This window comes from Leptinotarsa decemlineata, unplaced genomic scaffold (assembly GCF_025532065.1).
Source record: "Leptinotarsa decemlineata unplaced genomic scaffold, Ldec_3_MD MMD2_tig00000035_RagTag_RagTag, whole genome shotgun sequence".
NCBI classification, from domain to species: domain Eukaryota; kingdom Metazoa; phylum Arthropoda; class Insecta; order Coleoptera; family Chrysomelidae; genus Leptinotarsa; species Leptinotarsa decemlineata.
In genome coordinates, this window is record NW_027412540.1 from 2,141,557 (window position 1) to 2,159,403 (window position 17,847).

At 35.2% G+C, this 17,847-nt stretch overlaps 1 protein-coding gene across 4 annotated transcripts in view; it reads left to right on the forward strand.

The window, feature by feature from the left end:
* The window catches only part of Glut1 (Glucose transporter 1), a 356,436-nt gene that overhangs the window by 39,362 nt on the left and 299,227 nt on the right, over positions 1-17,847 (forward strand). The window lies entirely within an intron of this gene.

A 17,847-nucleotide genomic window follows, 5' to 3' on the forward strand; every position in this document is an offset into this window, starting at 1 on the left:
TATTAGCATTTATAAAAGTTTATGTTTGGTAAAAAAAATATCGAAATTAATTTATATCTTCTAAACGGTAATAGATAGGTATAGGGAAATAGTATATGAATTTGTTGACAAAGTGATAATGAATCATAATATGATACGGGGTGTTCCATTTGAAAAATAAAAGAAGCCGCTACTTTATAGTAGAAGCGACAACGCCGCTTCGTGTAGAATATTTTAGACGTGTAGGTCATATTGATTTATGCATACTGTGGAATTTTCAGGTTGATCCGTTGAATAGTTTGCCAGAAACGGCTAATTAACGCTCATCATGAAAAGCCCTGTATAGCTGTAACATTTAAACATACATAAGGACATATTGTAAAATAATAGAAAGGCCAATTGTAAAATTAATTTAGGGTGGTACACTTGTATGGGTGGTATTACTGATTACCTACCTGTATGATGTACCTGATTAGTAACTAGCTTTAGTTTTGAGTAGTTTTTAGTTTAATCTTCCTTTTGAAGATGATCACTTGGTGATCGAAACACGTGTCGAGGTGTAAAAATAACGATTTGGTGTTGGGAAAAAACTCCAGTAATATTCATTACTACACCAAAGGTTCCAAACAGTACATCACAAGTATATAATTCATCTAGCTGAAAAGTACCTACTTTTACTTAGTTTCGATTACATTAGTTTAGTGTATTGTGTTGAAATTTTAAAACCTTTGCTTCCTTTGAGCAACTGTAAACCGATGGTATGCATACTAGAGGGTAGATAATTCATCAGTTGGATTAGACAACGAAGAAATCATTGTGACAAAATCCTTCATTTCAATATCATTTATTTTCTTTTTGAATGAATTAAATTTTGTAGATTGGTCACGGAAGTTAGAACTGACAATATTCGTTACAATTTTTCTTCACCTTCTATTATTGTTAAAAAATAACTGTCTTTCTTAATATTTGACCGACGCTCTCTTTCCCATAACTTTCATCATTAAAAGATTCGCAAATTAATTTACTCCTTTCTGTTTATACCCACTCCCGTCTCCACTGTTGAAAAGCTGGTAGGGCATTTGTGGAGGTAATTAAGATTTATCATATTTAATATATTATATAATAAATTTAGTGTAATATAAATAGTGAGAAAGACAGTGTTGCCGTTTTCCTAGCAATTTCATACCGAATGAATTTCATCAGGTGAGATTTGTTGACAAAATTATGCTTTGAGTACCTTCAAACCGTTTTAAAATTCTTGAGGTTTTCCAGATCATATACTAGCGACTTTCTACGATGCTCAAGCCGGATAATTTACTTTGAAAAGAAAGGCATATTTTCCCTAACGTTAGTAAGTTTTCCATATTTATTTTTTCACTCCCTTTCATCAATACAGTAATAATAAAATCAATAGTAGATGATTTGTCAGGATGCTACAGTTTATTCTATTGTCGGTAACGACTTCTAAAACTAAAAATTAGGCATTTCAAGTATAATTTGCTTTGCAACGTTCAACAGCCTAAATGCTGTCAGCTTTGTTCACCGCCACCGAAATTCCTCAGAATGATATTGAAAACAAAAAACGAAAGGTCAAACCAAAAAACAAAAACCTTCGTCGCCAGCCACCTATGACTGAAAATAATTGTTTCCCAGAGGTTCAACTAGTACCATCTTGTGGGAAGTAGCAAATGGTACTTTCGTGTGCTACAGTATGCATCCCGATCGTACAAGAGTGTTGATTATTGAATGAAACTCTGCGATTCATCAGATGATTTCTAGAAGGTATGGAAATTTCCGCGTTCTTGAAAAATCTCGATTCTGTCCAGTACAAAAGTTGCATTGCTAACTTTCTTCTTTATTTTGTAAGGACCCTCAAAAAGCAATAAGAATATCTTCATTTTGGAATGTTGTTGTACCTATTTGCCCGTAATAAAACCACATTCGCTATCAAGAAATTGCAAGCACGTGCTGTTGGTTCCCTTGCATTTCTGCGTGCAGATTTTCCCAATGAGGTTTCTCCAGTTAAAATCAGCTTCTGTACGGATGACTGTTTCTCCTTATCAGTGCGTATTCCCCAGAGGTGATTGGGCAACAAACGAATCCACCGGCCGTCAACGGACTAAAACCCGTCGATTCGTGAACCAGAATGCTCTTGATAGAATGTTCTTCACAAACGTCCTAGCTCTTGCATCATGCTTCGACGGGTTTGTTTGTGGGTGTCTCAAGGAACTAAAATTTACCTTGATTTCAAAAGCTTCTAATAGAGTAAGATCCCAGGTCCACCAGACGTCACGTGTTTTCTGACGAAGGAAATATGGACGATTGAGTATGTACTGAAAACGCATGCCTACCTGCTGGTTTGCCTAAACGACCAATTTACAGGTATAAGGTATCACCTGAATTCTCCAAGCTGATTTTTACGTATATTTTAGGCAATATCCTTGAAAATAAGTCACCAATACCCAGACACTTTCCGTCGGCCGTATTGCTTCGCAGACGCTTTAAAGCTCCTAAAATAATTACTCAACTTCATGTAAATTCTGATGCTCCAATTTTATATGTGTCCACCAGACAACTATTTTTTAGCCCTCTACAAGAAGACAGACCGATCCAAAGGGCCAATCATACCCTAAATTCAATTTTAATGCTTCTTTAATTGAGAGCGCGAGTGCATTGTGGATAATGCACTCGCGCATGAGACTGGGTGAGACATGTATTAGGATATATTGACTTCTCTCTCTCACTCTTCTAGAGTTTGCTCATATCAATTGAATATTATGATTTGAAAAAAATCAGCCAAAAATTAAAAAATCAGGTAAATAATTAAAAATTAACTTGTAAAAAAATTCCCATCACTACAATGATTCTAGTATTTCAGCTGTTTTGATAAATTGGAAAAAGATTCAATTTTTTTTAAAAATGTCAAAAACTCGATAGTGTTAACAAATGTATTAAATAACAGCATTTTTTTTAGTCAATTAGTTATTGGAAAATTATCATAAAAAATTACAAAGTAGAAAAATATGAATCTCTCAACATTTATGAGTAGTACCTCTATCTCCATTATCATCGTCATTGAAATTAGACAATTCATCATCCAGCCATCCTTGATATTGAATACTTAAATCGTCATTGTCTTCATCACCATAACTTCCTTCCACTGCCACTGTAAAAAACAATTCAAACAATGAAGATCTGGAAAAACTTAAGAGACACAAAAAATATTGGAAACGAAAATAAATTACCTGACTCGCTAACAAAACCCGGTAATTGATCTCCATCGAACTAATGAAAATCATATGTACCATCTTTCAATGTCCAGCCATTATTTTCGGGTTTGAAAATATTTATCATCTTCATAGTTGCATTGCTTCAAAGACTAGCCCGTCGGGACTGCTGCCAAAGCTCACTTTTGCAAGGTGGTAAGTTGTTAGCATCGAAATTTTTCAAATTTTTCCAATTGAATTATTTATTAATGTCAGAAACCATATAATTGTTAATGAACAGTTGGAGTCTGGCAGCATTATTCCTGGAACGTTGTATAATAATAATAACGATAATAATATTTTATTGATTCATTAGAATGAGCCTGAAAGAAGCAATTGGACGAGTCAGTACATATCAGATCCATATGTATATAAAATACAACTATAAAACACGTTCTTCTTCATCTACATCACCAACAAAATCCTAGGAACCAAAACGGTGAAATGCTTTTTAGTAGATATTCTTAATTTTTTTTCAAAATATTGAACGGCCTTTGTTTGCCCTTTTTGAAAAATGCTGGATTAACTTCGACACAACGACGCGACGGTCCCAATTGTTCGCAGATAGTATTCAAGTCAACACACTTGTTACCAGTGCCGGTCAAAATCCAATCGAGGGAATCACCATTTTTAAATGATGCATATTTACCAACATTATGGCTTCTTTATCAGTATCTGAGCATCGTATCACAAAATTAGCCTGGCCATCGATGTTGCATACATGGTACACGATCTTTGTATCAGCTTCCACATGCTCGGAACACGATAAATCTTCATGGATTTCAGATATAACTTTATTGTTATAGTGATGAAAGAGTGGCATATTTTTTAAACACTGCATTAATTTTGATTTTTTCACAATAAAAAAGCGGAACTTCATATTGAAACATTTGGTTACATTAATTTTACATTCTTACTTCGTATGATAACTGATGTTTTTAATTGTTTATCCGTATACGGCGTATACGGTAAAGAATAAAAACAATAAATAATATAATTTTCGTTACTTTTATTTTACCAGTCAGGTATTTATTATACAAGAACAATTTTTTTTTAATATTGCTATAGAACCAACCAAAATTTTTGTTGACATAGTTACTAATTTGTTGGTTCGATAGGAATATTATAATGACTCCTCCTACCCACAGAGGCATTGAAATTGAATTTAGGGAATGATTGGCCCCTTGGGTCGGTCTGTCTTCTTGTAAAATGTTTCAAAATAGTTGTTTCATGGACATATACAGGGTTATTCAAATTCGTTTCTGTACATGGGGATCTCATAAACGATAAGAGGTAGAGTGTCGGTTGAATTGTGGCAAAGTTGTGTATTTTAGAATACTATTCAATGATGTAAATAAATCAAATATAGTTCTTTTCGTTCTGGAGATATACAAAAATATATTATATGTTTTCTGATGAGCATAAAAAAATGGTAGCAATAATAACATCCGAAACGAACACTATAATTATAATGAAAATAGAAATGAAGTAAGTGATTTATATACACAAAAACATTAATTGTGCAATAAATGTTCGAATTGGAGTCATTCCATTTCGAGACAAATAATGGGACAATAAGATGGTCTGCAAGATCACCAGATCTTACTATTTTGGACTATTTTCTATGGGGGACATTGAAAAATAGGATTCACGCTGGCAGAGAGATAGAAAATGTTGAAGACTCGAGATTGAGGATTTTGAATGATTTCGCAACAATGCAGCAAATAAGTGTATTAAGGGCAATGAATAATATGAAAAACCAGTAGGAGATTTGAGCCGGTTCTAAGCCTCCCCCCCCCACCATGCCGTATTAATTGCTTTTTTTTGTTGTTGTTTAGTGAAGTCAAGGCGATGTGACCTTGAAGTGTCTGGTGCATGGATCGTTCAGAATATTTTTCCAGTTCTAAGTCTCCCCTCACCACTATGACGTATTAATTGCTTTTTTTTGTTGTTTAGTGAAGTCAAGGCGATGTGACCTTGAAGTGTCTGGTGCATGGATCGTCCAAATTTTTTTTTCATATGAGATTGTGTGTGTGTGTGTGTGTGAGAGAGAGAGAGAAAATGCATGGTACAGGGTTTCATCATGTGCTTGTCTATGTACAAACATACGTCTGCATACTTCGAAGATCCTCCAAGTAATGAATGTTCCATCGGTGTGAGTCCACCAAGTTAGTAGTGGTGTGACGTCATAGCAACAGCAACCGTTCAACGGTAAGAGAGCGAGATGTTCACTCCACGACTTGTGGCTGAGTAATGCATATTCATCGGTGCCCTCACCTTTCTCGAAGCGGTGAAGGCTGTGACGTAACGCATCGCTTTACCCCAGCAGCAACCGTTCAACGGTAGGAGAGCGAGAGTAGGAGAGCAAGATGTTAACTCCACGATGTGTGGCTGAGTAATGCGTATTCATCGGTGTGCCCTCACCTCTCTCGATGAGGTGAAGGCTGTGATGTAACACATCGCTCTAGCCTCGCTATCGATGGTGACACGCAGGCGGCCGAGGACTGTGGTACTCCCCCCACCACCATGACGTAATCATTGCTTTTTTTTGTTGTTTAATAACATCAAGGCGATGTGACCTTGAAGTGTCTGGTGCATGGATCATTCAGAATTTTTTTCATATGAGATTTTGTGTGTGTGTGTGACATAATGACGTAATTACATTTGGTTGGTTTGTGTATGTGTGTGTGTGTGTGTGTGAGAATGCACGGTACAGGGTTTCATCAAGTGCTTGTCCATGTACAAACGTACGTCTGCATACTTCAAAGATCCACCAAGTAATGAATGTGGTGTGAGCCCACCAAGTTAGTACGTCTACACACTACACTTTGAACATTGGAATGATCTCTACATACGTCACACGATGTCGACAAGGTGACTTTGAAGAAGTCTTTACATGCGAACAAGGCGACATTAAAAGTGGTGTTTTGGGTTTGAAATACACGGTAAAGTTATGATTTGACATTATGGTTCATGTGTACACTGTACCAGTTTGTACAGAATAAAGTACAGAATAAACACACGTCTCCATACCACGAAGATCCACTGACTAGTGCTCCTTCCTAATCAGTTTGGATGGTACCTATCGTGACAGAGAGTGCACACGTCTTCACTCCCTGAAGTTCCAACGACCACTGCTTGCTCGTATCACCATCTGTCAACACATCGAGGTGCGGAGGTCGTGCAAGACACTTTCAATTCTGAAATGACATCAAAAGACACTTTCAATTCTGAAATGACATCAACATACGTCACACGATATCGACAAAGTGACTTGAAGAAGTCTGTACATGCGGACAAGGCGACTTTGAAGTAGTGTTTTGGGTTTGACATACACGGTGAAGGTGGAGTTATGATTTGACATTATCGTTCATTTGTACTCTGTACCAGTTTGTACAGAATAAACACACGTCTGTCTGCATAACGAGTTGTGATCGTGAACGCCATCATTCAGTATGTGAGAGCGCATCGAGATGAATTCGTCTTGAGTCATAAAACGAATGTGAAATTGCTGATTACACAGAAATGGCTAATTCGAAATTCCAAAAGTAATATAGTGTTGAATAGACAATTGAAACAATTTTTAGAAATCCCCTTTCCGTTTTGAAAAAAGTTGGTAACGCCCTCTCTTTCAAAGATCAACAAAAAGTAATGAATGTTCCATCGTTGTGAGCCCACCAAGTTAGTACGTCTGCATACTACACTTTTAACATTGAAATATAAACATACATCTGCATACTTCAGAGATCCACCAAGTAATGCCTGTTATCATCTGTCCTGTAAACAGTCAAAACGATAGCCTAACGACTTCTGTTAACGCCTCCAGCTGAGAGCTAGGCTTGGCTGTGACGTCAATATATTCTCAAAATATAAGAGGACAAGCATAAGCTGGAAATATAGTTTCGCCATCTATGAAATGAGGTTGAAGACCGTGATCGCCAAAGTGTGTAAAAGCATTGGTGTTCACTTTCGTACGGTTGTGAAGGTCTTGAAGTAATTTGGAAGTAATATGTAAATAACTGAATAAAAACGAGTCACTGAATTTAGAAGTTGAAGAGCTTGAAATGTGGAAATAACGTTACAATGGATTAGGTGTCAGTTTGAATAGTAGAGACTGCAAGTAGTTTTTTTTTTCATAATCAGAAACCAATAATGATTTATGACCATTTTAAAAATATATCTAGTATGAACACGCCAGAGAAAAGTATAGTATACAGTACACAGTTATACAAGTGCCTCGGTTTTGCAAAATATTCAGTGAAAATCCCATAAAAGGATTGCTTGAACTATTCAATTCAATTGCTCGATTTTTCTAGTATTTCGCAACTTTGCGATTCCTGAACTATAATATCTACGCAAAAATTTTATTAAATTCTGTACCTGAGAGGTAAACTGTCGTAACTACAAAATTCTCGATTTTGGGGTTATTGATGTAACTACATTATCGAGGTGTATATTCTTGAGTGGATAGTTGTCGTATCTGCACAGCTAATGAATGGTGTCATAGCCAATGTGAATTTAATGTATCTGTCATGATATGATAGAGGTAAACTCAAGTAACTTGAGTTACAACTGCTCTCCTGTGAAATTTGCAAAATGTTAGTTACTATAGTTTACCTCTGAGGTACAGAATTTATGAAAAAAAAAAAAGATCGAAACGCTTCGTTTTTCAAAAGACTGATAGGTGGCGCCATCTTTCCGTCAGTAGGAAATCTAATATCAAATAAATGATTTTCAAGAATCCCCAGAAGTAGGCAACAAAAAAATCCTTATTTATGCTGTGGGTTGACTACTCACAAATTATATCGAATATTACTTGAAAATTAGCTTGAAGAGTTTCCCTTAAATCATCACTTAAATCATATATATATAAATATATATATATATATATATATATATATATATATATATATATATATATATATATATATATATATATATATATATATATATATATATATATATATATATATATATATATATATATATAAATCAAGAATGAAATAATTCGTGGACACAACACTCAAAAAAAAAGGGGGCAAACCGCGGACACGTGTTTCTGGCTATTGGCCTCATCAGCGCGGTGCAGCCAAGTGTAAAGATGGGCAACACTTGTTTGCCGAAAGCAGGAAACAACAACATATGCACGGAGTCAACAACAGAAGCCAACCGCACATTTGTGGTTCCAGTTAGTTGGCTTCTGTTGTTGACTCCGTGCATATGTTGTTGTTTCCTGCTTTCGGCAAACAAGTGTTGCCCATCTTTACACTTGGCTGCACCGCGCTGATGAGGCCAATAGCCAGAAACACGTGTCCGCAGTTTGCCCCTTTTTTTTTTGAGTGTTGTGTCCATGAATTATTTCATTCTTGATTTGTATCATACACACTCGATATATATATATATATATATATATATATATATATATATATATATATATATATATATATATATATATTTTTTTTTTCTTTCCTTTCGGTTCATCTTAGCCAATTGCAATAATTCTGGTTTTGTTAATTTTTCATCAAAATCAATGTTGTTTTCGTTCAACCAACTAACAAATTCCGATTTTCTTGAAGAACTAGTAGGCTGTTTATTCAAAATTTCACTGTGATATGGTGCATTGTCCATTATAATTAAATATGGTTCTTCCAAATTGGGAAGTAACTGTAAAGTAATCCACTTGGTGAACATTGTACTATTCATTTCTCCATGGTAATCTTAGGTCAAAGATTTTGAACAGAACAATAAACTGGCTTCTGGAATAAACCCTTTCATAGAACCAGCATGCACACCAATAAATCGTTTACCATCATATCCTTCGGGTTTGCGTACACTTGTTACATTATTATCCTGCCAAGACTTTCTTTTATTTCCTCTAGAATAAATCCATGTTTCATCTAAGAAAACCACTTCTCATGGTTTTAAACTTTTTCCTGGTATTTGCGTAAAAAAAATGCCCGTAGTGAAATGATATTAGGTCTTTCAATCAAAGCTCTTCGATTATCATCTTTTTCAAATTTAAATCCCAGCTCTTTCAGTAGAACATTTAAAGACGATTTGCACATAGAAACAATTTTCTTATTTTTCAGCTCATCGTTCAAAGATCGAAGGGTAAGATGTTTTTCTGGAAGAAAATATTCAAATTCAAATAGGTTCATTTCAAAATTCATAGAACAGGAGAATTGATATTATAACTGCACTTCGAATACGAGATACAAGTGAACCTTCAAATGTTAAAGAAAAATATACTTGACAATAAAGTTTGAGTAGTTAACTGATTATCATACATCCAAGGCCTTTTCTGATACAGTTGTGACTGATGAAAATGGGGGGTTATATTTGTTTAGAAATTTTTCTCACTAGTCAGTGTCGCGTCTAAGTCACGTGCATCGAATGACATCTTCTTTCTTTTTGAGAGTATGCTGCACCGATACACTTGATTTCATTGGTTAAAAATGACATTTGTCAAAATTTTACCAATGGTATAGCTAGAATTAGAAGTCCCGATGCAACACACTCAAACAGAAAACACGTGGAATAACATTTTTATCATATAGACATCTGAACAGTCAATTTGTACCGTCTTTCCTTCACCATGTACTAAGAAGGTGTACTCACTGTCTTTATACATATCGTACAGAGTATATCGTACTTCCATTTTCTGCCCTTCAGGTAAATCAGATGTTTTCTTTTTGATACGATGTCTACTTTTTTCTGGAGTTGATGGAATGGGTTTGTGTTTATTTCTTTGTTTGATGTTGAACACCGTTTTTTAGATATTTTAAGTGCATCTGCAACTCTCTAAAATACAGTTAAGAAAAGTTATGACATTTCTTTTATCATTTTAATGCTTACCTCTTGAACAGATGAATATGGTAACAAAGGTCTTCCATTCTCTCTCTCTCCCTTTCAAAATATTCGCACAAGTTCAACACAAATTGTTGTGTTTGTGAATTAAGAATACTTCCAGGCATAATCTAAAAAGGAGTATAAATATATTGTACGGTTTTGGCATGACTTCATAGATTTAATCAATGTTATTTCTCTCAATATTGTTTCCAAACTCCCAATTACTCTTGTATAATATCCCGGTAATGCGGATTATAGTCACAAATGTCAATTGTGAGGTTGGAAATATTAAAGAACATTCATGAATAGAACACATTGTATTGTACTTACTTTGAAAGTAATGATGGCAAGAGACGTTTAGCTTTAAAAAAAAACAATTTTTGTAATAAAACTGTCAATATCATGTCTGGCAAATGTAGGTAAATTGTAAAACACTGTCGGCTGTCTGGTTATCTCTTTCCACTGTTATGATTATTGATTGATCATCACTATAACATATATATCTTCTTCAGGAAGTGTCACAAAACAATAGTTATTTGACACCCACAACACCATTTCCATGATGGAAATGGGACATAATTGGTGGGATGCTTGCGAGAGACCCCTAACAAACTTCACCCGAGTGTCGACATGTATAATATGCAATAATGTCAAATCTGTGACACAATAACCGTGGACCTACTGGTCAAAAAAGACAACAGCCCTTTTCAGGACTACATTATTCATACAAACAGTAGTAGTAGTAGATTCACAGATTATGTGACAAATGACTACTTTGACTAAAAAAGTCGAAGTTGGGAATTTGTATTGAATATCTGTGTATTATATGACAAATTACTACTTTCACTGAAAAGTCAAAGTTGGGAATTTGTTAGTCATTGAATATCTGTGCATATGATGAGTACTACTTTAACTGAAAGTTGAAATTGACAATTTGTCATCATTGAACATATATGCATATACTGGCGTCCGCAGTCATCCTCAATAAACCAGAACGCTATATATCAACTGCGCATGATCCTGACGTCCTGGGACCTGAATTTTGTAGAACCAGAACAAACCTGATATGATCTACCTGGACGTAACTATCGGGTACATCCACAGCAAAATTGTACCAGCATTTTTTCTAATCCTCGAAGCAGTTCTGATATGCACTTTTTGGTATTTCCTTGAGCTCTCCCAGCGATTCGGTATTTATCTTCTCAATCGTCGCAAAACGCCGACCTTTCATGGGTCTCCTCAATCTTGAGAATAAAGAAAAGTCACAGAAGCCAAATCTGGTGAATACGGTGGCTGAGGCATGCATTGTTTTTCCAGAATACCAGACTTTTTCTTCGTATCGCTCCTCGCAAGCGGCACCTAACTTCAAGATAATTCTGGATGATTGGACTTTGGTTTCAATGTCATAACCATATACCCATGATTCGTCACCAGTTATGACTCTTTTGAGTAAATCTGAATCGCAGTTGACGTCATTTAACAGTTCCTGAGCGATGATCATGTGACGTTTTTTTTTTGGTCATAATCCAGCAATTTTGGAACGATCTTCGCTGCCACACGCTTCATGCCCAAAATTTACAAAAAAATTGCATGACATGAGCCAACAGATATGCCTACATAAGCAGCAACTAATTCAAATAGTGAATTAATAATTTTCCATAACAATTTTTTTCACTTTCTGAACATTTCCATCGGTTGTTGATGTGCTGGGGCGCCCAGGGCGAGTGTCATTATTAACATCTTCTCGACCTTCTGTGAAGAGTTTGTGTCACTTGTAAACATTTTTCTAAACCAGAGTACAATCACCGTATGCCACTGTGCATGCGGTGATTGTACACATGCAAGTGTTTTTGAGCACTTTATTCTTTTTTTTTTTCGCAGAATCTGAATTTTAGAGATATTATGTTATAGAAAAAAGCTGATAATGAAATTATCGAAGTTGAAATATCTAATTGGAATGCGATGTTGATTCCATAAAACATGTTTTTTTACAAAATGGTGAAGGCTATTTTCTGGCTTTGATGTCAGTGGATTTTTGAAATTTTTTTCTGACGTTTCGCTGGCGCGAGTGTACAGCTTCCTCAGAGATTTATACATCCTGAGTTAATATCTTCGATCACTGGATATTATGGCTACGTAACGGCTCTTCAGATAATTTGGTGTGTCAATACCTGTACCTGGCTTAGGACCGCAATTTCGCGCGGGAAGTACGCGTGTCCCTGCCATTACAGAAAGTGCGCAAAAAATCAACACTATAAATGACATGGCAGTTTCAGTTCATACGTCAAGATGAGTACTTCGACCACGCCTGTGAAGATGACTGCCGCAGTTGCAGTTGAAACGTTTGGAGATTTTAACCAAAGAAGACCACGGCAAAACACGAAAATTAACCAAAACAGTTTGTGAAGGACAAAACACAAGCACTACAGGAAAATCCTTTAAGCGCTCTAAGAGCGGTGCCTGTGCGAAAGTAGCGATCCATATTGGATTTGAATCGCTGGAGAATGAATCCATTTGGTAAAACGTTCTCAGGAAGTTTATTCCACATCAACGCAGTTCTCCAAATGGAAGAGATCTTAAACAGTGAAGTTCGAGGTGTACTGAGCTGAACCTCAAAACGATGAGCTGACATAATCAGACGTGTATTTCTGATATGTACCGCTCTTGGTGAAATTGAATGTGCCAAGTCACTTGATCACTTCCCGTGGCATTATCTATAGAAGAGAGACAAATCACCAACCTTTTCTCGAAGTTCCAGGCTATCAAGGTTGCAAGTGATATTCGCGTCTCCAATCAGGCGGATGGCTCTTTTCTGGATGGAATCCAGCAGTTTTGGGGTATGCTTAGGAGCGGAGCTCAATACAAGAGAACAGTACTCCAAAGGTCTGATCTCAGCGCCGACAAGGAAAATATATTAAAAACTAATCACTAAAATGAGAGCCAGGCATATTATTTCTATTCGAATATATTTTGACTTTTATACTTGAAACAATTATATGTAATGGAATCGGACGATACTTGATGAAAATCCATAGCCAGTTAATTGTGAAATTTCCACTGAACAGTTTAATAAAAAAAGAACACGGGATCGCTATACTTCTTCAGTATAGACACGCCTGAAGAAGCTGTTGTATACCAAAACACGTATTTCGTTTTTGTAAAACTGTTTTGTGAAAATCTCACATTAATATGTTTCTTGAACTGAAACGATGTTATTATTATCGAATGTAACGAAAGAGACCAAAAGGTCTTTTCTAATGACGAAATAAATTATTTCATATAAAAATTGAGGAAGAAAGTTGCTAGTTTGATTCAAGCTGAATTTTCGAAGTATTATGTCGTATTCTTATCTAGAATAATCAGTGGATTTGTGAGAAAATAAGTACGTAAGCAGTGTAATTTCGAAATTTCCTCTATTGTCCTAATCAGATAATATTATAAAATGTTGCTTGCCAATCACCCATCTATTGTCGGATTGATAACAAAAAATTTGTTAGCATTCACGTACCTCGATAAAATTATTGCCTTTCAAGTTTAACCGAATATTGGTTTCCGAAAATGAATCTGAATGACATGTCATAGTTGCGACTGAGATAGAAACATATCTCAACTCGAAAATAGGATAATAATTTGAAATATTGAAATACATATTACAAGGGTAAACCATGAAATGAATAATTACGCAAATATTTTCAATCGGATTCAAAAAACACAATTCATATTGCATGTAAACAAGTACATCTAACTACCGTCTGACAGGTAGGAGTCGCACGATAGCTGTTGGTTAGCGTGTAACTTTCATCAATTAGATATCGAAAAAATCAGAATATTTAAAAAATTGTTTTTTGCTTCATATATGTTTCTTTTTCCTAACATCTGTTGATTGTTAACTGAAAAATGAAGAATTGAAATTTTTCAAGTTTTTCAACAAGAATATTTTCTGAAGCCTTCCAAAAAGGAAAAGGGAAAAACTCTCAGGTTTTTGAAGGTATTTGAATCTTCCATTAAAGAAAAGTTGCATAATAAGAAGAAAAGTTGTGATAAGTTTTTTCCGTCAGAGGATTATTGTTATTCAACTCCATCTCTTTACAAAAAATTATGGGAAACTATCAAAGGCAGGAAGAAAGCAATTGAAATCAAAATGAACTCTTCACAAAGATCGCGCATGAGAGATACTTCCAGATACAAACTAGGAGAAAAGTCCTCCCAAAATAACTAATTTCAAATGAACATTGAATTATACTGAAATTAATTTTTCCTGTTCAGTTTGTACTCCAAGCATTCGTTATGGAGTTGAATCAGATATCAATGAGAACGTTACACAATATAATATATGTTATCATCTGTTATCATCCACAATGGCGGACTCCAATGTTTCGGAATAAAATACTTGTCTTATTGCCTCCTCAGCACCTTTTGGATATCACAAGATGAAACATTCGTTTATTTATTAATATTACAATTTTACGTCAAGGCTGAGATAAACCTACACATGTCACGATGATATTACTTGTAGATATTCATACGGTTATTTGATTTACTCCCAGTCATGAGAATCTTATTCAATTTTTTTTCAAATGGAATATTGAAAAAAAATTCTGTGATTTGAATATGTTTTTCGTTTCTCAACATATTTTGATTGTTCATTAAAAACAAAAAAATTTCTAAAGATTTCACAGAATACCTCCAGAAAAAGTTACAGGTTTCCATTTTGAAAATCATCAAAATTTTCAAGTAAACCTTCAATTGTTCATTCAACTATCAATCAATTACATCCTCATGTGATAGAATGGAAACTTCATGAAATTCCATAACGTATTTAAGTAATACTTTATTGTGAGAGTTTCAGTGTCCATAAATACGACCCGTTTCATCATCATTTTCAGTAAAAACATATAAATATAGGAGAAAAATATTTAAAACGTAAATTTCTCCGGTTGAAATTACGAATCGAATGACATCTCAATCATAATTTTCTGTAAAGGCGAACTCAGTATCAGTACTGGCTGCAAACAGATCGAAACGTTTTGGTTCTGGCCAAATTGTTTCCTCGTTTCAATTTTATCATTCATTAATAGAAATACGTCGAATTTGTCCGAAAATTCACTTTTATTTTTCAAGAGTTTTGTTTTAGAGGTATTCACTTTGGAACTCTTTGTTTACCTGACGGTACATCTGATCTTGCTATCTCATTTCGAATCTGATTCATTCCATATTTATCTTTTAATGTTTTTTGTTTGATGAATTAACCTCTGATCATTGACTCCTAATGCCATCAATAATTCTGAATTCCATGAGTGACTTTCACCATATATCCTCATGTGAACCATTTTGTAACTGAAATACCAAATGCTTTATTCAAAATTATATATACATTTCTTTCCGTATCTCATTTATGTCATTTCAAGAAATGGATAAAAAGATCTCAATGGAAAGACGTGCCCTCGCCCACGCCTTGAGGCAGTGGGAAGCGCCCCTTGCGGTGTAAGTGAGCATGTCAGATCAGTGAGCGACGGAGCAGATATTTTCTTGAACGGAAACCTGGTCATCATCAGTTAATATGGAATTAATGTCAAGGTCATTGAAAGTCCATCAGCCCTACCGATATCAGATTATTGTTGAGCCCCCTGAATAACGGTCATACGAAAATAATATAGAAATATGCGATACTAAGTTGTGTGTATCAATTTTTTGTATTTGTGAACGTCCACTGTACCATTCCTTCAAAATTGACGAGCGTTTTTGTTCATCTGGTAAACATTCAGAGTTTATACTAGTCGAAGTTAGGAACGTCCATTTTTCAAGAGACTCCTCTGCATTCGATAAGAGCCAGCAAAGGTCTCTCAACGATCTCAGCATCTTCTTCACATCAGTAAGTGCTCTAGTTTCCGCAGAAGCGGAGAACACGTCCATTTCTTCGTGACATGAGTCAGAGGTGTCGCGTTAGCGCGTATCCTCATTGAGAGCGGGAGTTGGTAGGTAAGGGATTTCACACTGGCTGTGTTTTTTGTTCTCTAGGACGTTGTGCTTCCTGGGAGATGGTGGACGCTTCTGCTGGGTGTGGAACCCTCTGTTGGGTAGAGGGTTGTTGTGCGTTTACTATTTGCTGTGTATTTCCTCCACAGGGATTATTTATTGGCGGTGGTGCAGTGTCGGTATATATCTTTAAGGGTCGTTTGTCCCTCTACGGAGCATGAGTTCCGATAATTTTTCTATGTGAACCAGGCAATCCGTGCTATTTGGCACATGTGCCCCAGAGCAATTTACATAAATGACTCTTCATTTATGACAATAAATTGCCCGATTGGAATTCGTGATAGCATGTCTCCTAGTTAGCAGCCATGGCACTGCACGATCTGTTTAGAATTTTTATGCAATTCCCAAATAAACCTCATGTGCAGAATTGGGGATACATTTCTCTGCACAAACCTAAAGGTAATGCCCTTGTTAATAATGACTGAAAATAGAGGTATTTTCTCTTGATTCTTATTTTAAAGATGTTTACAAGCTGTATCACAGCCTCAATCGTTTTCTGTAGTCATGGTCTTTGCCTGTTTTAAGGCAAGTCGTTACATAGTGAAGTGCAAAACTACATTCGGGTCATAAAGTAAACAAGTGAAAACTGGTGTAATGAAATATGGGAAAATAACTTTGTTCCTTATATGCTTTCAACATATTAGATATTTTCATTTCCTATCTAACGCTTTCCAAGTATCGTCTCTTCTCAATCAGTCACCTTATAGCAGGGGAGCCCACGATGCAAAATGGGGATTTACTCGAGCGTCATTGAGACATATCAGGTTGCAAAGCTTAGCTGATAAGAAGAAAAAAATGTTATATAATATATACCTTTTCATCGATGGGGGAAGCGGCTATATTTTTAAATATGTAAGAAAATACTGTTGCATGGACATACTCGAGCGCGTCAGATATTGATAGCATCAATGTCCTACGTATTTTCAATAATGTTGGTATGTTAATCTGATCGTTCGCATGATGTGGGTGGTTGTACGTAGGGGTTTAAAGGGAAAAGAAAAAAAATTTAATCGAGCGCGTGAGATTTTCTGGGGGGGTGTTAAGTGCAACAAAAAAAAAGCTCCTATTCAATAATCTGACGATTTCGATCTGACGCAAACTCGCGGCCATTATTATAATGTGCAAAAAAGATTCGCCATTTTGAAATACTCAAGCGCGTCAGATTAAGATATATATGGTATATCTTCATGTTTTAGATGTGCTGTATCATAATCTGACGATTATCTAGAGGGATTCTCTCAATCTGACAGAAACAATATTTTTTTATTTTATTTTTTTCAATTCATTGAATTTAATTAATTGAAAAGCTCAGAAAATAGCATGCAAATGAATGAGTGTATGTTTTTTAAGAAGAATACTTGTATTTGTAAGAAAATAATTTTAAAAAAATGCTCAAATAAATTTAATTTTATATAATCAATTGATTAATTGATGACGAAAAGAGAAATGAAATTTTCTATGTCTTTTTCCACTTTTATTTGTAAGTAACGTTACTGCAGTTTCGTCCCATAAGGACATTTTCAAACTTATATATTGTATAAGTTTGAAAATATCCTTATATATTGTATGAGTTTGAAAATGTCCTCATAGGACGAAACTGCAGTAACGTTAGTTGCAAATAAAAGTAGTAATAAACATAGAAAGTTCAATTTTTCTTTTCTTCATTATGATTTACTACCACGTAGTAACGGCTGCATCCATCAATTAATTGAATAAT